The sequence below is a fragment of the Schistocerca serialis genome, chromosome 2, assembly GCF_023864345.2.
Source record: "Schistocerca serialis cubense isolate TAMUIC-IGC-003099 chromosome 2, iqSchSeri2.2, whole genome shotgun sequence".
Lineage (NCBI taxonomy): Eukaryota > Metazoa > Arthropoda > Insecta > Orthoptera > Acrididae > Schistocerca > Schistocerca serialis.
In genome coordinates, this window is record NC_064639.1 from 824,575,306 (window position 1) to 824,601,061 (window position 25,756).

Below are 25,756 nucleotides of genomic sequence, written 5' to 3' on the forward strand. Positions count from 1 at the left end.
TAAAATTCACAGACAGTCTATCATAACAGTTCGATAGTGTTCGCCGAAACCAATCCACTGACACAATGTTTGTATGAATCGCTTAAGGCATTAGTGAGTTATTAATGTTAAAAGAATTTTATATCGAAAACATTTAAAATCAAATAACTTGAAAGCTAAATCCTATAGCAAGGGTGCGCCTTTACTCATGCACTCTTCTAATTTTCTCTTTAAAACCACATGACTGGCTTTTCTGTCACTGGGCTACTTTAGGTATTATTTAGAGTTCCTCTTATTTCGTATTTTCTCTATTCAGTCAATTCGCCCATGGCGGCTACATTCCCCAGTCCATTCAAGTGGTCCCGTTGTTTCCACCATGTGGCTTGTTTCCCGGCTAACTGACCTGGACTCAGGATGTCTCTGAGGTCTGCCAAACATCACATGTCAGAGGTGCCACCACCTATTGAGAAAACGGCAAAAATTGCTCGGCATGCCCCTCCCCCCCCCCCCCCCCTCCAACGTGTCAAAACACGTTCTCCTGGCTGGCGTAACATTCACTCATTAAGATGCTAGCATTACATCAGGATGTGTGCATAGGGCCACATCTGTTGTTATGGTTTTTGTAGCCGTTTCGAGAATGTATCGCCTCAGTCTGGTTAAGATACTGATCAAGTTGCTGTCGCTTGCCCTGTTTCAGAGGAAGCCTCTTGGTGGGCAAGATCTGGTCAGTGACAGAGGCTGTGATGACTGGTACCTTAAAACTCCTGTGTTAGGCGTGCAGTGCGACTCCTTACAGATATGGCGGCCAAGGAGGATAAGAAGTCTAGCTTGTACTCTGTGTGCATTACTGTGGAGGGCGCGGGGTGTGGCGGGGGGGGGGGGGGGGGGGAGGGAAGGGGGCCTTTCCTGGTGTGGAATGTGTGCTACCATATGCCATGGAGAGCACACAGGGTACAACTAACTGCAGTTGGTGGCTCATGTTAGTACTAACGATGTAAGTCGCTTTGTATTGGAAGAGATGCACTCTGGGTTTGGGCGGCTATCTGATATGGTAAAGGCTGCCAGTCTTGTTTGTGAGATGAAGGCAGAGCTCACTATCTGCAGCAACGTTGTCAGGATCAACTGCGGATGTTTGGTACAGAGCTGAGTGGAGGGTCTGAATCAGAGCCTCAGATGGTTCTGCAAATGTGTAGACTATATTCCTCAATTTGGACGTGGTTGCTTTTTAGGTTATATGGTCTTGGTTGGGAAATTACAGAAAAGGCTTCAGGATCAAAGGATGCAGGGCAAACACAGGACTTGCTAGCTACAGACAGTTCAGTAGTTGTAAATTTTCATTGCTGTGTTGGGAGAGAACCTGAACTGCTAATGTTAATAGCAATCACTGAAGCTCAAATTGCTCGTTGCACTTTGAAATAGTGCTCTGTGACAGTTCATACGTGATGTCTCACGACAGAGAAAGGGGCCTGTACCACAAGAGGAATTCTGTTATAGTTGTTTTATTTGTACATTTACATTTACGTTCAGTTTTTGGTTAAAGAACTCCACAGAGCCTTGGTGTAGCGGCAGCCGCCGAGCCGAGAGGACGCACAGCAGAGCAGCAGCAGCACTTGTTTGATAAACTGTAAATTAATTTAGTCTTTGTTTCTTTTTTGTTCACGTGCTTCTGCAAAGAATTAACTGTACGTGTGTGTTTTACTGTGTAGATTAGTGGTTAGAAAATTAATCGTAGTTATTGTTTTTGCGTAAGTCTTGTGAATATCCTTGTGTAGGGCGGCTTCCTACTGTAACTTTTCCGTGCAGAGAAATTTATTTCTTTTTAATAGCTTGCGGTCTCAGAGTTCAGTGAGAAATCAACTTTTAGTGTTACTTTATTCCCCTCTGGTATATTTTCAAACTCAGTGGCGCCTTTTGAGACTATTTTATACACAATACGATATGGCTAGGGACTGTGCTTGTTGTGAGCGGACACAAGGAGAGTTGGCTGCTGTCCGTAAACAGCTGGAAGTTGTGTAGGCTACCGTCGACAAGCTTCTAGCTAATGCTCGAAGTTGCGGTGACGTCGGGGCCCCAGTGACGAGACCTGCGCCACCTTTGGTGCCACTGGAATCCCCTGGTGACCCGGACGTCCCTGCGGCTTCTCATACGCAACATCTGACCGGTCCGTCTTCACTCCAGAGTGGGCGGCAGACAGTGGTGGGTTCACGTATCACTGGGCGGAAGGCGAAAGAGGGAGCAGGCCATGCAGCTGGCTCCCTACGTCTTAGCAACAGGTCTGAGGTGCTTCCCAGTGTTGATAATAACTCTGAGCCAACAAGGGATACCGCTCCTGTTGGGCCAGCGGTCGATTTTTCTGCCCAGTTCGGACAAGTACAGAGCGTGGGTATGCTAGTCGTTGGGAGCTCCAATGTTAGGCGGGTGATGAAGCCCCTCAGGGAGATAGCAGGCAAGGCGGGAAAGAATTTCAGTGCACATTCGGTATGGTTGCCCGGAGGTCTCATCCGGGATGTGGAGGAGGCCCTGCCGGCGGCTATCGAGCGCACCGGGTGCAAACGGCTGCATGTAGTGGCACCTGTCGGCACGAATGACGCCTGTCGCTTGGATTCTGAGGCCATCCTCGGTTCCTTTCGGCGGCTGGCTGATTTGGTGAAGGCAACTAGCGACGCACGCAGGGTGCAGGCTAAGCTGTCTACTTGTAGCATCGTACCCAGGGTTGATAGCGGCCCTCTGATGGAAGGGCTAAACCAGAGGCTCAGACGGCTCTGCGACTGTATCGGATGCGAATTCCTCGTCCTCCGTTATCGGGTGTAGAATTGTAGGGTTTCCCTTAATAGGTCAGGCGTGCACTACACGCAGGAAGCGGCTACTAAGGTAGCGGAGTACGTGTGGCGTGCACATGGGGGCCTTTTTAGGTCAGAGGACCCCTCCCTTGGGACCATTCACGATTTGCCTGTTAAATCAGCCACAGCGACCTCAGAGTATTTGCGTCCTGGCAGATCAGAGATAGAAAAGATTACTATGATTTTAGTAAACTCCAGGGGCATCCAAGGAAAGGTCCCAGAATTAGTATCGCTTATTGAAGGTTATAATGCACGGATAGTATTGGGAACAGAAAGCTGGTTGAAGCCAGACGTCAGTGACAACCAAATCCTAAGTTCAGAATGGAAATTTTATCGTAAGGATGGGTTAGCTGCCAATGGTGGCGGCGTGTGTATTGCAGTAAAAAATTAAATGAAATCTAGCGAGGTTAACACGGATTCCGAATGTGAATTAATCTGGGTGAAATTGAGTATCAAAGAACGGTCAAAAATGGTGATCGGGTGCTTTTATAGATCACCTGAGTCAGGATCTATAGTTGTAGAGCGCTTCAGACAGAGCTTGCAGAATATCATCAGTAATTTTTCTGACCATGGCGTTGTAATAAGGATTGACTTCAATTTTTCCAGTTATAGATTGTGAGTGTTATGCCCTCAAAACTGGTGCCATAGACAGGGAATCGTGTGGCATTGTTCTTAATATCTTGTCCTAAAATTACCTTGAGCAGATAGAGAACCAACTCGTGAGGGTAACGTCTTAGACATCCTGTTAACAAACAGACTTGAACTTACCGAATCGCCGGCAGAGGTGGCCGAGCGGTTCTCGGAGCTGCAGTCTGGAACCGCGCGACCGCTACGGTTGCAGGTTCGAATCCTGCCTCGGGCATGGATGTGTGTCACGTCCTTAGGTTAGTTAGGTTTAAGTAGTTCTAAGTTCTAGGGGACTGATGACCTCAGAAGTTGAGTCCCATAGTGCTCAGAGCCATTTGAACCAACTTATCGAATCAGTTAACGCAGAGGAAGGTATCAGTGACCATAAGGCTGTGACACATCTATGACGACGGGTCCTGCATGGAATGTTAAGAAAGGTGGGAAGATACATTTGCTCATCAAGGGTGACAGGATACGAATTTCAGAATATCTCAGCAGTCAGTCGGTGAGGATGACGAAGATGTGGAGAATAAATGGAAAAAATTCAAGGGCTTAGTTCAATATGCCATAGACAAGTATGTTCCGAGTAAGGTTTTAAGGTATGGGAAAGATCCACCATGGTTTAATAGCCGTGTTAGAAAAGCGCTACGTAAACAAAGAGCACTTCATCTCAGATTCAAGAGAAGTAAAAATGTAGCTGACAAACAAAATCTAAACAAAGCGAAAATGAGCGTAAGGAGAACAATGCGAGAAGCGTTCGATGATTTTGAAACTAAGACGTTGTCAACTGACTTGAGCAAAAACCCTAACAGATTTTGATATTACGTAAAACCATTAAATGGGTCAAAATCATCTATTCATTCTCTCAGCGACCACACCGGCACCGAAACGGAAGATAACAGAGAGAAAGCTGAAATACTGAATTTGGTCTTCCGAAGTTGTTTCACCGCGGAAGACTGTAACACTGTCCCTCCTTTCAATCGTCAAGCGAACGTAGAAATGGCAGATATTGAGATAACCGATCGCGGAAGCAGCTACAATCGCTTGGTAGTGGAAAGGCTTCTGGATCAGATGAGATACCTATAAGATTCTATAAAGTTGATTCGAAAGAACCTGCTCCCCTTCTAGCAGCAATTTATCTTAGATCGTTTGAGCAACGAAAGGTATCTAACGACTAGAAAAAAATGCAGGTCATTCCCGTTTTTAAGAAAGGCCGTAAGACAGATCCACACAATTATAGACGTATATAGTAGACGTCAGTCTGTTGTAGATCTATGGAACATGTTTTATGTTCAAGAATTATAACGTTCTTCGAAAACAAATAGCTCCTCTATAAAAATCAACATGGACCCCGCAACAGAGATCTTGCGAGACTCAGCTCGCTCTGTTCCTCCACGAGGTCCACAGCGCAGTGGACAACGGCGCTCACGTTGATGCCATGTTCCTTGATTTCAGTAAGGCATTTCACACCGTTCCGCATTGCCGTTTAACGAAAAAAATACGAATATCGGAGCAGACTTGCGATTGGATACAAGACTTTTTGCAGGTAGAACTCAACACGTCGCTCTTAATTGAACTAAATCGACATACGTAAAGGTAAAATCCGGAGTACCACAGGGAAGTGTGATAGGACCGTTGCTGTTCACAATACATATAAATGATCTAGTAGAAAGCGTCGGACGCTCTTTAAGGCTATTCGCAGATGATGCAGTGGTTTATACCAAAGTAGCAACGCCAGAAGATGGTAAGAATTTGCAGAACGACCTGCAGAGAATTGGTGGATGTTGCAGACTGTGGCAGTTGACCCTGAACGTTAATAAATGTAACATACTGCGCATACATAGGAAAAGAAATCCACTACTATGACAAACAGCTGGAGTCAGCGTCTGCCGTAAAATATCTAGGCGTAAGTATCCAGAGCGACCGTAAGTGGAATGACCATATAAAACAGATAGTGGGAAAAATAGACACCAGATTCAGATTCATAGAAAGAATCTTAAGGAAGTGTAACTCATTCACGAAAGAAGTGACTTATAAGGCGCTTGTTCGCCCGATTCTTGAGTATTGTTCATCTATCTGGGATCCCTATCAGGAACGACTGATAGAGGAGATAGAGGAAATCCAACGAAGAGCCGCGCGTTCCGTTACGGGATCGTTTAGCTGGCGAGAGAGCGTTATGGCGATGCTAAACAAGCTCCAGAGAGACGTTGTGCCTCACTGAGAGATTTGCTATTGAAATTTCGTGACACCACTTTTCAGGAGGACTCTGACAACATATTACTTCCCCCCAAATACATCTCGCGTATCGACCACGAGGAGAAAATTCGAGAAATTAGAACCAATACAGAGGCTTACCGACAATCATTCTTCCCACGCACTATTCGCGAGTGGAACAGGATTGGAGCGATCAGATAGTGGTACCGAAAGCACCCTCTGTTACACACGATTATGTGGCTTGTGGAGTATTATGTAGATGTAGGTGTCTGAAATAGTGATTTATTTCTCTGCTAGACAGTGACATGGATTACCCCAAATTCGTAACACAGCACAAACTTGTGATATTAATACAAATAAATGCACCAGATGAAGGATGTTTAAGACTATGAAACGCGTTGTGGAAATAAACAGCGGCTGGTAACATAATCTTCTGGTTTCAATGTTCGCATTTAAATATTTTACATTTAATACAGTTCCTTCGGCTACCTCATATTATTCCTTTGTTATATACGTCCCGTTTTCTCAACAACATACCAAACTTGAACAAATTTTTTTTTTCTAACACAATTTACAATTTTATTATATTTTTAAAGTCGTTTCTCGACTAATTAAAAACATGTTTGGGGAATAAAATATATTAAAAGGAAATTTAAAGTCGCTTTGTTGATTAGCTTATGAGCTACAACATAAATAGGAGCCACACAAATCGATCAAAGCTCTGATGTTTCGGCCGGGATATACAGTGACGCGTTGCGTCGGGCTGCCGTCGGGACGCCTTTTGTGTTGGCAGCCCTGCAGCAACAGGCAACTTTTTTGGCTGCAGTCCCGCGCTATTATGTTGTCAGACACAATAGAGGACAGTTTCGTGCTAGTGTGCGTAAAATTATTTAAAACTTCCAGCAAGTCCCTAGACAATGGAAAACAATGAGCAGTCGGACATCTAAGTATTCGTGGAAACACAATACTAAATTTGTATCAGAGTGAAATTGCGAAAAACGACTTATAATTTTCTGCTTCTACCACTTTTATACCAAATGATTGCGGACGATGCTATCTTCAGGTGTTAGTATGTTATTAATACCGGGTACATTAATCTGTGCGGTATATATCTCATTGTTTCTGAGTGAGTTAGTTAGACAGTGGCTTACTTAGACACTATATAGTGCCTCAGTGAAGTATGAACCAAGCACAGTACTGTATTCATAATACACAAACCTGAAAATGCTAGAGTACTGTCAAAAAGCATACCAAATAGTTCTCACAGTAAAAAAGAAACAGAAAATGAATGAAGTTCTTTTGAAATCATACTTGTACTTGGGAAACATTATCCATACGTTTCTACAGAACTCTGCAAACAATATTATCACAGCCATCTACAATTTAATCTGCAGTTTTAACTGGCTTGTCAATCCCGCCTAACTTTAATGTCTTAACGGCAGACAGGCAAACCCACTACTGTGTATTCAAAATTATAGAATTTTAGCACGGCTTTCTCGACATTTCTCCTGCTTCTAACTTCGTTTTTCTGTTATTTATCATCAAGTATTACACATTTTAATTCTTACAAGTCTTCATTACTTTTTGATGGTATAGATATATCCACAAATTGCACCAGTCACCTGTCCTCATTAAGCACTTGTATTTCGCTTTACTCTTCTTTTTATCTTTTCTTTCCCTTCTGCCATTACCTCTAAAACAATCAAATGAGAGAGTCTGTTATAAAGGTTCAATCAGAGCCGTACCGAGGTAATCGTACGTAAAATAGATTTAATAGAAATGAAGCGTTATTGAGAATGTTACCTAAATGAGCTATATTGATGAAAAATATTGCACACAACAAATTAAATGTATCATTGTGATAAGTAAATTACAAACGTCGATCTTAACGGAACAAAAACGGCAGAATTAAAGGTAATTTCCGAAGCAGCCCAATAAATGCAGTAAACGATCGTTACTGTTTATAGTGTATATAAATGATCTACTAGCAGGCGTTGGAGGCTCTTTAACACGGTTGGTAGATGATGCGGTTGTCTATATCAAAGGAGCAACGCCAGAAGACAGTATTGATTTGTAAAATGGCCTGCAGAGGATTGATGAATGGTACAGGCTCTCAACATAAATAAATGTAACCTGTTGCCGTACATAGAAATAGAAAAGCACTTCTGTATAAAAACACTACTGATGAGAAATTGCTGGAAACAGTGTCTACCATAATATATCCAGGAGTTACTATCCAGAGTGACCTGAAGTGGAAGGATTACATGAAACAAATATTAGAGAAAGCAGATCCCAAACTGAGATTTGTAGGGGAAGAATTTTAAGGAAATGGAAATTATCCACGACGGAAGTGTCTTACAAGGCGCTTGTTCGAACGCGCTTGAGTAATGGTCATCATATGGGATCGTTACCAGGTAGGACTGATAGAAGAGGTAGGGTAGATCCAAACGAGAGAGGCGCGTTTCCTCACGGGATCGTTTAGTCGGTGCGAGAGCGTTACAGAGATGCTAAAAACAAACAGGCGTAGTGCTTGACGGAGAGGTTTACTATTGAAATTTCCATAGACTAATTTCTGTGAAGAGTCGGACAACATATTACTCGCACATATATCCCGAGAAATGATCACGACGAGAAAATTTTAGAAATTAGAGCTAATACAGAAAATTATCAACAATCATACTTCATTTCGAGTGGAACAGAGAAGGGGGGATCAGTTTGTGGTACCAAAGGTACCCTCCGTTACACGCCTGTTGGTGGGTGGCTTGCTGAGTATGTTGTAGATGTAGAACTGTACAAACTTCCTGAAAGGTTTGAAAGTTAAATAAAATTTAAGTCTTATTGTTTGTGGTAGCCACTGTACATTGATTTTATCATGATTTATAATAATTAACACATTTTATTTGCTCCTATTAAATTATTAACAGTGTTTGAACCAATAATAGGACATAAAAGGTAAAGAGTTATAAGTAAGTGTTGATAACACACTTCTTTTTCAAGGACTGTGTTCTTACATTCATTTCACTTTCCATTTCCTTGCTTTGAGCGCACCAAGCTCATTGATAATGTCATTGAAGTCAAATTTAGCAGACGTGACGTATTCTAGCTTACAAGATAGCTGAATTTCATAGTCTGCTACTCGACCGTCAGTATTTTTTTATCATCTTTAATTTGCTGACTTTGTGTTTAAAATTGTGATAATACCCTCAACGCTATTTCGATACGTCGATGAGCATCTCGTAATCAATACTTCGAAAAAAAAGTAATTTCGGAATGGAAATCAGCCTGCATGCTCTTCACAGTTTTTTAACTAGAATTTGAAAGCAGGTATTTCATTAAGTAGTTCTGCTGTATCCATACTGCTGTTTTATTTGGCACCAAAATTGGATGTATATTTTTCAAAATAAGTTATAGATCTCTCATTTAATGCCTTCCTGTCAAGAAATTAAATTGAGATAACATGGTGTGTTATATGTCAGATCTTTTTTCTATTTCACTTATTATTCTCTCAAGTATTTTTGAAGCATTCAAGTTTAATGCTTCGCTACAGTCCTCAGCAGAAATAAAAAATAGCAAGCGATCGGTTAAACTTAGGGTTGCTAGATAGTCCGTTTTTGCCGGATTCATCCGTATTTTTTTGTCTAATTTTAGTACTCCGTTTTTTCTTTCCCCAGAGTCGCTTGTAATCTGTTCTTCTTTTTCTATTTTTTTGAAGGTTCATATTCATGCAAATACTTTCCTGAACTTCAGAAGAACTTTTAACGCTAGAGAACCATAACGTGTTTGCATGGATAAATGCTCACGGTGGTTACAGGCATGAGTTGGTAACATAACCACTCACTTCTTGAGAATAAATGCATAGCGGCTAGAGTCAGAGTACAGTCTGTGGGCATACGCAGGTGTTTTGTCCTTCTTCTGCTAGAGACTTTATCAGAACAATGTTGGTAGGCTTCGTGAACAGAATGTATTGTTTTCAACTGCTCATATCCGTAGCGAAGTAACAGTTATTGTATTACGAAAGGTTTTATTTAGTCATATTCCCTACTATTCTTAAATACCGCATATGGATATACACGTTCCCATAAAGCAATTTCGGAAAATGTTGTTACGTCAGTGACCGGTTATATGCGGTAGGCGGTGGGAGCAGTGTAGAAAAGAGAGAGAGAGAGAGAGAGAGAGAGGGAGAGAGTGAGTGAACTGTCTCCTTTTCATTCTCGTCGCAGCCACGATCACTATTCGTTCCTTTCCACACGTCATGAGCAGGCTAATATAATGTGTGATAAGGAAAATTTTCGCCGATATGAACGCACTCAGCTGCAGAGTCTTTTCTTTTTATATCGGAAGGAAATGACTAACTGCACTGAGAGCTGAGGGTGCCAAAGGTATAGGAATGAAGTTCTTTTTATTGAAACATGATGAAGAGGTCCACATAGAGACCCTTCAACCTTTGTCAATTCTTTGAGATTTATACTGGTCATACTTTGTTTGTATTTCCTGCATTTTGGAACTTCCTGTGCCACGGTTTTTCTTGGCAACAGTAATATTACTGCCTATTTACTCTCTTTTTTAAAGTAAATTATATGAATTTGCATTCCAGGCATTACTCATGCATGTCCTGCTTTGGATACGCGATTAGAATATCGAACTTTGATTTCTCCAGTCTGCTTTCCGAATTGTTCTGTGTTTACCGTGCACTACTCGCAGTTGTACGGATGTAGCTCATGAGTGGTTAGGACATAGTTGCTAGTAAGGTAGGTGGGTGATCATAGTGGATTTGAACATCAGGCTCACTGCTGGTGACATTCAGATATCTCTGTTCATATCTTTGCTCGGCACGTGGCATCTCCTCCAAATGTGGAACATCAAGTTTCCCATGCTCTACAGAGTGACATGTCCGACAGGCCTCGTTTGTCCTAGTACCTGGGTTCCCAAGAGGAACAGCTCTCTGGCGCACGGCGGCGCGGAGATTATTCAATGTCCGCGTCTGGTCAATGAGAGACGGACCCGAAGGAGCTCAGGCGAGCTTTGCGAACTCGTGGGTGGTCAGACTAAGACTTGACGCTCGTTAAGAGCCAACGGCGAGCAGTTTTGACAGTCCATAGTGAAACTACCTGCCATGTTTGCTCTCTTGGAGCAGTCTTGCCAAGCCAGGAATATTGCCATACGTGCATTTCGAAACCTTCCCCTACGTTTCTTCCATGGGAACGAGACTAGTAGCCTTCCTAAAATTTGCAGAATTTCCCATCGTGGAGAACCGGCTGTGGGAATCTTTGCTCGGTCCCTGCTGTCTGGTGAAACTACATTTTCATTGGCTTATGCGTGTTAAATTATTCACTGAGGTGACAGAAGTCATTAGATAGCGATGTACATCTACAGATGGCGTATAAAAGGTATAAAAGGGCAGAGCGTTGGCAGAACTTTCATACTCAGGTAGTTCACGGGAAAAGGTCGCCGACGTGATTATCGCCGAACGAAGGGAATTAACAGACTTGAATGCAGAATACTAGTTGGAGCTAGAGACATGGAACATTATATTCCGGAAGTCGTTCCGTTAGGAAATTCAATATTTCCCGATACACAATGTCAAGAGTGAGCCCAGAATACCAAATTTCAGGCACTGCCTCTGGCCACGGGCAACACAGTGGTCGACGGCCTTCACTTAACGACCGAGAACAGCGGCGCTTGCGTAGAGCTGTCGGTGCTAACCGACAAGCAACACTTCGCAGAAATCGATGTTTGGCGTACGGCAAACGTATCGTTTAGAACAGTGCGGTGAAATTTGGCGTTAATGGACTGTGGCAACTGACGACCGACGCAATAGCGTTTGCTATCAGCACGACATCGCCTGCAGCGACTCTCCCGGCCTCGTGACCATATCGATTGGACGCTACACGACTGAAAAAGTGACCTCGTCATATGACTCACAATTTTAGTTGGTAAGAGCTGATAGTAGGGTTCGAGTGTGGCACATACCCCACAAAGCCACGGACCCAAGTTGTCAACATGGCACTGTGCAAGCTGATGGTGGCTCCATAATGGTGTGGGCTGTGTTTACGTGGAATGAACAGTGTCTTCTGCTCCAGCTGAACCGATCATTGACCGGAAATTTGTATGTTCGGCTATTGGAGATCGTTCGCAGCCATTCATGGACTTCATGTTCCCAAACAACGGTGAAATTTTTGCGGATGATGGCGCGCCTTATCATCTTGCCACAATTGTTCGCGATATGATTCTGGACAATTCGAGCGAATGCTTTGGGCATCCAGATCGCCTGACGGTTATGGGATATAATCGAGAGATCAGTTCCTGCACCAACTCCTGCAGCGGCGACACTTTCGCAATTATGGACGGCTGTAGAGTTATCATGACTCAATATTTCTTCAAGGGACTTCCAGCGACTTGTTGAGTCCATGCCACGTCGAGTTGCTGCACTACATCGGGAAAAAGGAGCTCCGACACCATATTAGGGGGTATCCTATGACTTTTGTCACCCCAGTGGCTGGTGGTAGACAGGGACCCAATTTTCCAAGTATGGGATTGGCGGTTCACTTAGGTTGTTTTACTGATTAGTCGCGGAGGGTTTTTTGGCAAGGTGAGGATGATAGGCTTGTGTGCCAAAGAGAGAGGAGTCAAGTTGGTGGCTAGTTAAGTGAAGGAGATGGTTGGACTTCGGCCTTCTGCCAAGTCATTGCAGAGTTCCACTTTTTCCCGATTTTCAGATTATTCAACGGCGTCGGTATTGTCAAGATGACGTTGTTGGCTTCGTGCAGTCAACCCGCGACAACCAGCGCCATTCCTCATTAGCAGCTCTCACGCCTCAGAGGTCGGCGCCACCACTTTCGACTACGATTACATCTGCCACGGTAATACTGCGAACTGCGATGCACGCCTTCAATTGCAGGTTATGCGGCGGAGTGGAGAAAGAGAGGCTTAACCACGCTTTACACCTATGTTAGTGCTTCTGAGGCACTTCTTGACTTACTTGAAGTCTTGCATTCATTTCTACAAGGCAATTTTTGTTTTTCTGGGGATTTTGAGTCGTTAACCACTCTTGAATCAATAAACTGATGCTGTTACCAGCTGTAGGTCTCGCGACTATTCTAACGATTTACAACTTTTGAATCCAAATTCCATTACACCTGTGTACTCTGTTGAGTTAATGCTAATTTGCTTATCTTTCTACGACGGTTGAAACTATTACTTGTGTGTGTGTTACACCTGTGTACTCTGTTGAGTTAATGCTAATTTGCTTATCTTTCTACGACGGTTGAAACTATTACTTGTGTGTGTGTGTGTGTGTGTGTGTCAGTAAATCACTACCACATCAATCGACTTATCTAATATTGATGGCGACCCTTTGCAATCAACTACTCAAAAAATATCGTGCTTCCAGTCTGTTTATGAACTTTTCTGATTTACCTAGTTTATTCTTGAATAAAAAGAAAAATGTTACCTGATTCTACTCTCTCATTCCGTAGTTATTAGATTACGATATATATCGACTGCCCGAAATCTCGAACCATAAGCCAGAGGGCGAGACCGCCCGATAGTTTCAAATATTTAATTTTAGCGTTTCTTATGCACAAACGTGTAATCCATGTGCTTCATGGGGCTATTTTATCATCTCTAAGGAGCAGGTACGATAAATTAGCAACATTTGATCATTTTCTTACCCATAGTGAATTCGTAGAGGTGGTGTCTGTGCTCGTAAAACATCGACTTCTGGCAATGTGTGTTTATTTAATGCTGTTATTTGAGTATTATTATAAGAAATTCAGTCCGCATGCCAAAATACAATGATAAACAACGTAGCTTAAACATTTTTAAATTTGGTGAGGTATCTTGTACAATTGCTCAGGTTCACTTAAAATTCAGTTTTCGTTTTGCTATGTCCACCGTAAATCACTGCATCATGAATGCGTTAACTGGCCAGCCAGTGCTAAATTAAATTCGTGGGTCGAAACTTAGTATATAAGACGACATTTTTTTCTCAAATCGGGGCTTAAGAAGATTAAGTGTCACAGGTAATTACTTTCTAAAACCTAGCAGGAACCTCACAACATGATGATGCATTTGGGGAATAGCGTTCCAAATGCCTGTCAATTTCTTGCCGGATATTCACAGAAAAGAGAAAAAGTACACGAAATACACTGTCCAGTCAATTAATGTGACCACCTGTCAAAAGTCTGAATAACCAATTTTTGCAGCGCGGATCGTTGCGACAGTGCAGGAAAAGCGTGAATGAAGTCCTGGAAGGTACCAAAAGGGATGTGGAGTCTTTCCGACTCCAGTGCCGTGGATATTGACGATAGATTTATCGGTTGAGGATCCTTGGTGCGGACAGCATGATCGAGGTAGTCCCGCAGATTCTGGTTTAGGTTTAAATCCCATGAGTTCGGTGGCCGAGGAAGTACGACAAACTCATCCTGATGCTTTTCGAACACACATGTACACTGAGAGCTATGTGTCGTATTGCAATATATTGCTGGTAGATGCCATCGCCAAGAGGAAAAACTGACTGCATCTAGGGATGGAAATCTTCGCCAAGGATAGATGCATACGTCTGTTTATCCATTGTGCCTTCCAGAATGAGGAGATGACCCAGGGAATTTGACGAAAGCACTCTCCGAATCATACCACTAGGCCTCCGGCCTGGACCCTTCGGACGATTGCCTTAGGTCTTACGTAGCATAAAACGTCATTTATCTTAATAGACTATCGATCTCCAGTCAGTGGAAGTCCAGATGCGATATTGGCGTGCAAATTTCAGTCTTCGTCGCCAATGAACAGCAGTCTGCATGGGTGCATGGCCCAGACATTTGCTGCAGAGGCCCGTACGCAGCAACGCTCACCGAACGCTCGTTGAGGAAATTCTGTTTGTAGCCCCTTGGTTCCTCTAATCGGTCATTTGCTCAACAGTTGCAATACTATTCGTCGGTACACATCTCTGCAACCGTTGTTCATCTGCGTCATTTATGGCCCATGGTGCACCACAGTTGCCTCGGCGCCCTTTTTGGATAGCACCATTTTGCCATGCGTGGTATGCTTAAACCAAGCCGGCACGCGAACGGTTTGGCAAATGGTTCAAATGGCTCTGAGCACTATGGGACTTAACATCTGTGGTCATCAGTCCCCTAGAACTTAGAACTACTTAAACCTAACTAACCTAAGGACTTTACACACATCCATGCCCGAGGCAGGATTCGAACCTGCGACCGCAGCAGTCGCGCGGTTCCGGACTGAGCGCCTAGAACCACTAGACCACCGCGGCCGGCGCGAACGGTTTGCAGACGTAGCCGTTTCGAAAATAGTTTCACCCTTCGCCCGGAAGCCAATGATCGTGAACTTTCGGACGTCAGAGAAATTGCTCCATTTGAGCAATAAAACGGCTACTGTGACTGCTGTGGTAGTGTTCTTCATTACAAGATGTCTCAGAAACAAAATCTGTATAACTTAACACGGGAAAGAATCATCGAGAAACTGGAAGAAGGACGAAGTGCGACGAATGTAACCCGGAGCTTGGTATTGTTCACAGCATTCACGTGTATAAGGGCCATTCATAGCCACGAGCTCCACTGCCCGGAGAGGAAATGATCGACCACGGTCAACTACAGCAGCAGTGACCGCTACATTGAGCAACTGGCAAGAAGGAACCCACGTGGAAAACCGGGTGCAATTGCAACCATATTTAACAGGACTACAAAGCACGCCATCTCACGCTCCAGAGTGACACAGCGACTGCATGAGGGTGGTCTCTTCGTTTCGTTGACACCTGCACATCGGCAGCACCGTTTTTCGATGGTGCCAAGAGCGTAGAGACTGGGCCAGCGTGGGATGTTGTCACGTGGCCTTCTTGGATGAGAGCAGATTCAGTCTGTGTGATAATTCTGGACATATCCTCGTATGGCGGGAGGTGGTACCACGTAAATGCACCCACGAACATTGTCAGACATTACTGCCTTGGTGGTCAGGTGTTGTAGTTTGAGGAGGCGTCAGGCTGCATGCGAGAACTGACATCCCAATCGCTGAACACTGTACACATACCGCCCAACGTGACAATGGCACTACACTAATTCCCCAAGCGCGTCTTTTCAGAGGTGCACCCGGCCCGGAGTACTGGCCTGTCGCATCCCCCGACTTAAATGCACCGAGCACGTATGGGTTGCGTTGGCAGACTTGCTGCAGCACGTCCACAGGTACCAACGTCCATCCAGCGATTGTCAAGATCGCCGATGGAGGGACGGAACGTCCTACGACAACAACTCCCTGTCAGCCTTGTGCCTAGCATGAAGCACGTGCGCGTTGTGGAGCATGCATTGACGTCTGTGGCGACCACGCACCCCATTAAAAACCATGTCTCGTTTTTTAATGTCCAGGGGATCATCACAAATCGCCGTGACTTCAGTGCAGATATTGTCTCTGAATACAAGTGTAATTCCTGTTCGTCCCATTTGATACGCCCGCCAAACCCGCTGGCAGAACAGGTAACAGGATTGTGGAAAGGGCCAAAGGTCGAGGTCAGTTTCTCCTTCTAATTATCATTTATTGTAATTTAATAACCCTTACAACCAAAGCGGCACATAGCCGTACCTTTACCGAATGCAACTCTTTCACGGCTGAAGGCCTCCAAACAAGAAATCTTAACAAATCAACAAGAAAAAAATCCAATTAAGACAGCAATAAAGTAATTGAAAAAAACAGCAAACATATGCAAAGCGCAATACAAATGGCTAAGGGCCACAATTAAATTTCAAAATTTTAGAATATATTACCATAGACTTTTAAAGGCAGAAGGCCAATATGTTTAACAACAAGAAATCTTAAAAATCAATTAGATTAAAATGCAATTAAAGAGGCAAATCGAATAAAATAAAAATGGTATCACAGCTACGTGGAAAGCCTTAAGGCTAAGCAGATAGAACATACATATGCAAGGTGCAATACCAGTGGATGAACACCACAATTAAGTTTCAAAATTTTAGAATGTATTACCATAATCTTAAAGTCAGAAGGCCGCAATGTTTATGCTTGAAAGATAAATTTAAAACTTAATTTTGCAAAATTTTTACGAAAATAAAAACAAATAGCCATAAGCCTCAAATTTAAAGTAGCTGACAACAGATAATTAAACACCTGTGGTACTCAGAAGCCTCCAGGGAGGTCGGTCTGCCCTCGTTCACTTAGGCGAGACAGGTAGCGAGCCCAACTGTACTTAATCCGTCGGAACCCAACCAGGGGACAGCCACGGACCGAGCGGCACAACGACTTGCTTCCCGTCGATCAGTACATGAGAACTCAAACCGGTAATGTTACAAACGTGATAATCCACAATGGAGTATGTATTAGCTGTCAAAATTACACACCATGTTGGACAGGGAGGAAAGGACGCTGTCTGAAATTACGTTAGTGGCCATGGCAGGTAACCGGAACACTAACGGCCACTAGCCACAAAATTCCGCTGGTACACTCGAATGTGAAACACGCTCATATAGTTAACTTCACTCAAAAGAACACTGCCTGAATTTCCGTCAGTGCCCAGGGCAGGTAACCAGACCACTAACGGCCAAGAGACAGAAAATTCCACTGGTGCACTCAAACGTAGCCGACCAAAATAATTAACTGTACCGCATGGCAGCTAAATTTGAACAGTAGAAACACGTGGTGTTGCTCACAGGAAAACCTCCTCAACAGCAAGCCGAAACGAACCACCACAACATGAATGGACGTGGCGTGGGTAGTTGAAACATTACTCAACTTTGACGTCCTGGGTCGCGAACCACGAAGCTCGTAGCGATCGGACAGCTCCACACACGCTCCGACACTACGCAGGGGCTGCCAGCGGACCCAACCGTCTGCAGCCCGCGGAGATAACTTCCCTCGTCCGCAACAACCGACCGACTGCCTCCAGAATGCCGACGATATCTGAAATAGTCGTCAGTGGAAATAACACCAACTACACACACAACCTGACAAACACTGCACGAAGACCTGAACGATACACAACAGTTACTAAGCACACACGAAGACAAATCGGGAGTCGATGCACACACACAGCCGACTCATGAACGATCGGCGAGCCAAAACGCGCCCAGTAGGACGACCGACCTACGATCCACCAAGACCGTGGCCCGGCTCAAGTGACGCGTGGCTGCAGCGGTCGGGCGAGCCATGTCGACGCAGACCTCACTGCTGCTCCATCCCGACTGCACAAGTGCCGCATTGGAACTCCCCGACTGGCAGGTCCGGACTGCGCTCCAGACGCGTTCCAACTGACTGGCCGCCCGAACTCGTGACCGGAACTAGTTGACGACAGACAACGACCGGGAAGTAGTAGCAGTCGATCAAAGATACTACGAGAGGCGATATAGCGATACGCGCTGCTAACGCCGCTCACGGTAGGGCAAAGCAGCAACTCAGTGACAGTAATTGAAATTAACGTAGTGAGGTGGAAGTACGTTAAAAACAGGGTGAAAAATACATGATGGCGGTAAAACGAACCACGCACGGCTCACCATTGTGTATTTGTTTCAGTTAGATTCTGTACTGTTTTGAAACAGTTCTTTCTATGTATGGTCCATGTTTCATCGAACTACGTTACTTCGCAGTAGAAAGTGAAGTGAAAGTTATTTCTGTCTTTAAGTTTTGGGTACCGGTGTATTTAAAGACACTCGGTCCAGATGCCCATTTGCAGTTTACCTGGCTATAAGCCACGGTTTTTGAGAATGAAAACATGGTCTAAATAGGCTGCATTCTTTTTATTACCCACGAAATTGGCCAATTTCAACAGTGGGTCAAAAAAAAAAAAAAAAAATGGCTCTGAGCACTATGGGACTTAACAGCTGTGGTCATCAGTCCCCTAGAACTTAGAACTTCTTAAACCTAACTAACCTAAGGACATCACACACATCCATGCCCGAGGCAGGATTCGAACCTGCGACCGTAGCAGCCGCGCGGTTCCGGACTGCGCGCCTAGAACCGCGAGACCACCGCGGCCGGCAACAGTGGGTCATTTTCAAGCACAAACCTCAAGCTTGCAGCTTTATTTCACGTTCTAACACATCGCCGACTTAGAGTGTGAAACGAAGTTAAAAGCTTAAGATTGTGCTTGGAAATGATCCACGGTTCAAATTGGCCAATTTCAATGATAAAAACGAACACTTCGCTGGTATTAGAACGTGGAATGAGTCTGGAAGCTTAAGATATGTTTTTGAAAACGACCCACGGTTGAGAGTGGCTAATTATGCGGCTGGTAAAAATAATACAGGCTACTTGGAACATGTTTTCATTCTCAAAACACGTTGAGGCGGCGCACTCCCACAAAAATAAAGTTTCAGTAAGCAACGTTGCTTAAGCACTAATGTGCTTGGTGAGCTATCAGATACCATTGCTCACGTTCATTTAAATTCAATTTTCGTTTTGCTATGCCCTCGTTAAAATGTTGTGCTAATAAACTAAGTGTTCGGTAAGTGTTCGCTGCTTGGGTAATTTCATATAAACTTTTCATAGTCGTATTGCTTTACTTAATTTGATTCGTGTCTCGAAACTTAGTATTTCAGAGGGCATTTCTTCTCACAGCTGGTCATATCCTCATTTTCTGTCACAGGTAATCCTTTTCTGAAACCTAATAGGGACCTTACAAGACGATGATGGATTCTGGAAATAGTACTGATAGCATAAAAAAAATCAAAATCTTCGTCAGTTGCCAGTGATTTGTCATTTATTGCACGACTATGGAAACATAAACATGTAATGGTCGTGCTAGCCAGTCATCGGAAGTCAACCGTGTCGTGCTGCAGTTTCCGATCTGAAACTCCCACGCATTTGTTTGACGTGAGTGTGATCCCCAATGACTGACTGCCCCGACCGCGATATATTTATGTTTCCATAATTATTTGGTGACACCTGAAGATGAAGCTTTAAGCTTCGAAACTGGTCGTGCAATAAAGAAGAAATTATTGTCAAGCGAAGCGGATTTTTTATTCTGTCAGTATGTTTCTCATTTGCGGATATTCGTCTTATGATATACTTTGTCTGCGAATAGTATTGTAAATGCTTGTCATCTTCTTCCCGGATATGCACAGTAAAGATAAAACGCACACGAAATATTTCTGAAGCACTAAACTTTTCTGTTACCATGTGCAGGAACAAGACCGGAACAGAGATTTTAAACTTCGTAGCTTTGATGAAGAAAGGAATAATCTGATGAAATAAGTATTGCAATATCGAACCGATCTCGTAATTCCAAGCTACAGTTACAGCTATAGTCCAAGACGAAAGGTTTATGATCTGCAATTAGTAAATAATACTAAATGACGCGATGGCTGGCTGAAACTTTCTAACCAACTGAGATACGGCGGACGATGCAGACGACAGGATTCGGCAGGGCCGCTGTGGCTCTGTATTCAAAGGCCAGATTTCTCCAGGCAGGTAGCGCAGTGGTCTCACTTCCAGAACAATCCCGCAAAACTGTTTCATGTAGTCCCAGGAAAATTCAAACTCATGATCTTAATCTCGTGGCCGAGCGGTTCTAGGCGCTTCAGTCTGGAATCGCGCTGCTGCCGCTGTCGCAGGTTCGAATCCTGCCTCGGGCATGGATGGGTGTGCTGTCCTTAGGTTAATTAGGATCAAATAGTTCTAAGTCTAGGATACTGATGACCTCAGAGGTTAAGTCTCATAGTGCTTAGAACCATTTGAACAATTTTCTTAATCGCGTTCACTGTGACTCCAGTGCAGATCTCGCTGTTGTGCCGTCGACACACTGTTCGCGACCGTTCCTTTTCTTGTGACAGGCCGCATGGGCGTTCGTTTTCCGAAACTTCCTAAATAACGGAAGGCGACATGTTCTTCCACTAACTCTTTCTTCGTCCCCCCCAGCGCTCATATTTAATGCAGCCGCCCTGTTTGCAGCGTGGAGAGCGCTGTGGCAGATCTGGGTCGCCGAGCAAACGAGATGCGCGCGGCAAATCTACGACCGCGCGCGCATTCAATAACGCCACATCGAGAGCTGCTGTCCAAGTCCGCCCTTGCTGTGCAGCATCCGATTGCTCGCAACGGGATTCGGCAGAAAGGGTCCAGGTACAAGCAACCTCTCTTTTCCGCCGCGCATATAGGGTGGTCCAGGAGCGTGGGTCGGTATTCAGGAATATGACAAGAACGCTCATGTAAAGAAAATGATTCATGTGGAGTTAAGCCCTATTCCGAATGGTTTCCGAGTTTGAAAAGTCCGTGCAAAAATAAAAACTAATTACGGGTTTGGGGTAAACCTTTTTTATTTTTCGTCATAGTCTCCTTTTAAACTTATACACTTCGTCCAACGCTGTTCTAATTTGTTGATCCCTTCCGAATAATAGGATTTTTCCAAGTCTGCAAAATAGCTATTATTTGCTGCAATCACCTCCTCGTTTCAATAAAATCTTTGTTCTGCCAACCATTTATTGAAATTGTCTGGAGAATAGGGGGGATCTGAAACGAGTTGGAATCCTATTTCCATTAATTTTGCGACCACAACTGCCGAGGTGTGTGCTGGTGCATTTTCGTGATGGAAAAGGACTTTTTTGCGGTCCAATCACCGGCGTTTTTCTTGCAGCTCGGTTTTCAGACGGTTCAAAAACGATGAGTAATCTTCACCTGTAATAGTTTTACCCTTTTCCAGATAGTTGATAATTATCCCTTGCGAATCCCAAAAGACCGTCGCCATAAACTTTCCGGCCAAGGGAATGGTCTTCGCATTCTTTGGTGCAGATTCTCCCTTGGTAACCCATTGTTTAGATTGTTGTTTGATCTCAGGAGTATAGTAACGTATCCGTGTTTCATCCAATGTGAGGAAACGACGCTTAAAGTCCTGCGATTCTTCCTGAACGGCTGCAAACCATCCTTGCAACACTTCACACGATTCCGTTTTTGGTCAAGAGTGAGCAATCGCGGAACGCATCTTGCGCATAGCTTTCTCACGTCCAAATGTTTATGCAAAATATTATGTACCCATTCATTTGAGATTCCCACAGCACTAGCAATCTCATGCATCTTAACTCTTCTGTGATCCATCACCATATCATGGATTTTATCAATAATTTCTGCAGTCGTAACCTCCACAGGTCGTCCAGGACTTTCAGCATCGCTTGTGCCCATATGGCCACTCCGCAAATTTTGAAACCACCTATAAATTGCTCTAATCGAAGGTGCAGCGTCACCTTAATGTTTATCAAGCTTCTTTTTAGTCTCACGAGGCGTTTTGCGTTCCATAAAGTAATGTTTAATCACCACACGAGATTCTTTTTTCGTCCATTTTTTGACAATCACTCGATTTCCTTGATTCACACGAATGCCAAACACAAAGAAATAGACCAATATGGCTGAAAGTTGGTGTGCGTTCTTCCCAAATGTGCTACTAACTAAACATGACCCCGATGCGCTCCGGCTGTGCCATCTCTCGGACTTTGCATGGACTTTTCAAACGCCCCTCTTAGAAGACGTTTCATGTACGTTAATTCCATTAACGCTGTTCACTGATGAAACCATTTTTCCATGGAATGGAATCAACACCACACATAGTATAAGGGACAGTCAACTCAAAACGAGACAGGTGGGCTAAAATAGGTATACTGTTTATTATTCCAAAAGTAATCGCCGTAACTGTTAATACCTTTGTCCCTTTGTCAGACCACACAGTCAGTGCCTTGATGGACAAATGTTTGCCGTTGCCTGCGGAATGATGTCTGTACCCAGATGTCCACCTCTCCGTCCGAAGCAAACCGACGGCCACGTATTTCTTTCTTCAGGATTCCAAAAACATGAAAATTTCCCACAGGTTGCCAACGCCGTTTCGAGAAAGCTGCAGAGGTTTCGCTGGGAAGCCCTTACACAAACTCCATATTGTCCCAATCTCTCTCCATCCCACTTCCACATTTCTCGAGCTCTGAAGAAAGACATTCGTGGCCGTCAATTTGCTTCGAAGGAAGAGGTACGTGCTTGGATACAATCATGATTCCGCAGGCACTGAGCGTCTTCTGTCACATTGGGGTAAATATATCAACAGTTATGGTGATTACTTTTGAAATAATATACAATTTAGTTAATTTTCTCCATTTGCGTATTATTCGTTTAACTGTTCGTTATAGTCATCGATGGACCCATGAAAATCCACACGCTACAGTGGAAACCAATTCCCAGATTCGTTTATCGATCAATGTTTGGTCCGACATGATCGGTAACATGCTGAGACGTCCAATCATTTTAGAAGAGCGAAAGACGGGACAGAATCACGCTCATTTTTTGGAAAATTTGTTTGTTGAATACCTTGAGGTCGTTCGTTTTCCATTGTAGGCTGCAACGTGCTTCAAACATTATGGATAACCCCTCCACATCTTACCAGACGTGTGAGAGGACATCTCAACCGCTCTTAACCTAATCGCTGGTTTGGTCGTGGTAGTACAATTAGCTGGCGACTAGGATCGCCAGACCATCTACATCTACACTCACGCTCATAAATTTAGGATAATGCTGATATATGGCGAAACAACGCTCTGGTGGACGGTTTCAGGGTTTAAATCACCACGGGGTATGACCACGCGGTGCATTTGACCCGCGGTCGTCGCACGGTGGCGCTGGCAGTAGTCCACATACGCAGAGGTGTGTTGGTGCATGTCGGGGTACGGTGCAGCAAGTAACTGTGCAGACGTTTTCAGACATGCTAATAGTCACTGTGTTGAAAATGGGGGGTAGAATACTAGGGCGACTGGAGGCTGGTCAAACACAGCAGGTCGTAGCCCTCCGTGTGACACAAAGTGTGATCTCAAGATTATGGCAACGATTCCAGCAGAACAGGAAACGTGTCCAGGCGCTGCAGTACCAAGGTGCATTCCTGTGACCCCTGGTCACAGGAGAGCCCGTAAAGCCTGGTGCTAAGAACACAATACATGATCATTGGAACAGTGGTCCCAGGTTATGTTCACGGACGAGTCCAGGTATAATCTGAACAGTGATTCTCGCCGGGTTTTCATCTGGTGTGAACCAGGAACCAGATACCAAACCCTTAATGTCCTCGAAAGGGACCTCTATTGAGGTAGTGGTTTGATGGTGTGGGGTGGGATTACGATTGGTGCACGTACACCACTGCATGTCTTTCACAGAGGAACTGTAACAGGTCAGGTGTACCGAGACGTCATTTTGCAACAGTATGTCCGCCTTATCAGGAGTGCAGTGGGTCCCCTCTTCCTCTTGATGGATAATGATGCACGGCCCCACCGAGCTGCCATCATGGAGGACTACCTTGAAACAGAAGATGTGAATGGAGTGGCCTGCCTGTTCTCCAGACCTAAACCCCATCGAGCATGTCTGTGATGCTCTCTGTCGACGTATCGCTGCACGTCTTCACATTGCTAGGGCACTTCAGGTGCGGCCGGCCGTAGTGGCCGAGCGGTACTAGACGCTACAGTCTGGAACCGCGCGATCGCTACGGTCGCAGGTTCGAATCCTGCCTCGGGCATGGATGTGTTTGATGTCCTTAGATTAGTTAGGTTTAAGTAGTTCTAAGTTCTAGGGGACTGATGATCTCAGAAGTTAAGTCCCATAGTGCTCAGAGCCATTTCTGAACTTCAGGAGACTGATAACCACAGATGTTAAGTCTCATGGTGCTCAGAGCCATTTGAACCATTTTTGAACTTCAGGAGCTCCGACAGGCACTGGTGCAAGAATGGGAGGCTATGCCTCAGCAGCTGCTCGACAACCTGATCCAGAGTATGCCAACCTGTTGTGCGGTCTGTGTACGTGTGCATGGTGATCATATCCCATTAGATGTCGGGGTACATGCGCAGGAAACAGTGGAGTTTTGTAGCACATGTGTTTCAGGATGGGTTTCTCAACTTATCATTACCGTGGACTTACAGATCTGTGTTTTGTATGTTCCCTATGTGCCTATGCTATTAGCGCCAGTTTTGTGTAGTGCCACATTCTGCAATTATTCTTAATTTATGAGCATGAGTGTACATGACTACTCTTAAAATCACACTTAAGTGTCTGCCAGCAGATTCATCGAACCTCCTTCACAACAATTCTCTATTATTTCACTCTCTAACAGCGCACGGGAAACAGAAATACCCATATCTTTCTGTGCGAGCTCCGATTTCCCTTATTTTATTATAATGATAGTCTCTCACTATGTATGTAGGCGTTAGTATTATCGCATTTGGAGTAGAAATTTCGTGAGAACATCTCGCTGCAACGACAAATACCATTTTTTTTAAATGATGTCACCCCAAAGTTTGTATCATTTCCGTGACACTCCCTTCCCTATTTCTCGACAGTACAAAACGTACTGCCCTTCTTTGAACTTGCTCGATGTACTCCGTTAATACTGTCTGGTAAGAATCCCACACAGCGCAGCGTACTCCAAAAGAGGACGGACAAACGCGGTCTAGGCATTCTCTTTAGCAGATCTGTCGCATGTTCTAAGTGTTCTCCCAATGAAACGCAGTCTTTGGTTCACCTTTCTCACAATATTTTCTGTGTGTTCCTTCCGATTTAAGTTGCTGGTAATTGTAATTCCAAGGTATTTTGTTGCATTTACGGCCGCGAGTTGATTGATTTATCGTTGGACCGAAGTTTAATGTGTATTCATTTTAGCGCTCATGTGAATGACCTTGCACTTTTCATTACTTAAGGTCAAGTGCCAATTTTCGCACCTTACAGTTATCTTACCTAAATCGTTTCGCAATTGGTTTTGATCTTCTGATGAGTTTACTAGACGATAAACGACAGCATCGTGTGCAGACAACATAAGACGGCTCCCCAGATTGTCTCCTGAATCGTTTTAATAGACAAGAAACAGGAGAGGGCCTGTAACACTACCTAGAGGAGGGCCAGAAATCACTTCCGTTTCACTCGATGACGTTTCGTCAATAACTACGAACTGTGACCTCTCTGACAGCAAATCACGAATCCAGTCGCATAACTGAGACGATTCATGGGCACGCAGTTTGATTACAAGCCTCTTGCGAGGTACAGTGTCAAAAGCCTTCTGAAAATCTAGAAATACCGAATCACTTGTTACCTGTTGTCGGTAGCACTCAACACTTCGTGCGAGTACAGAGCTAGTTGTGTTT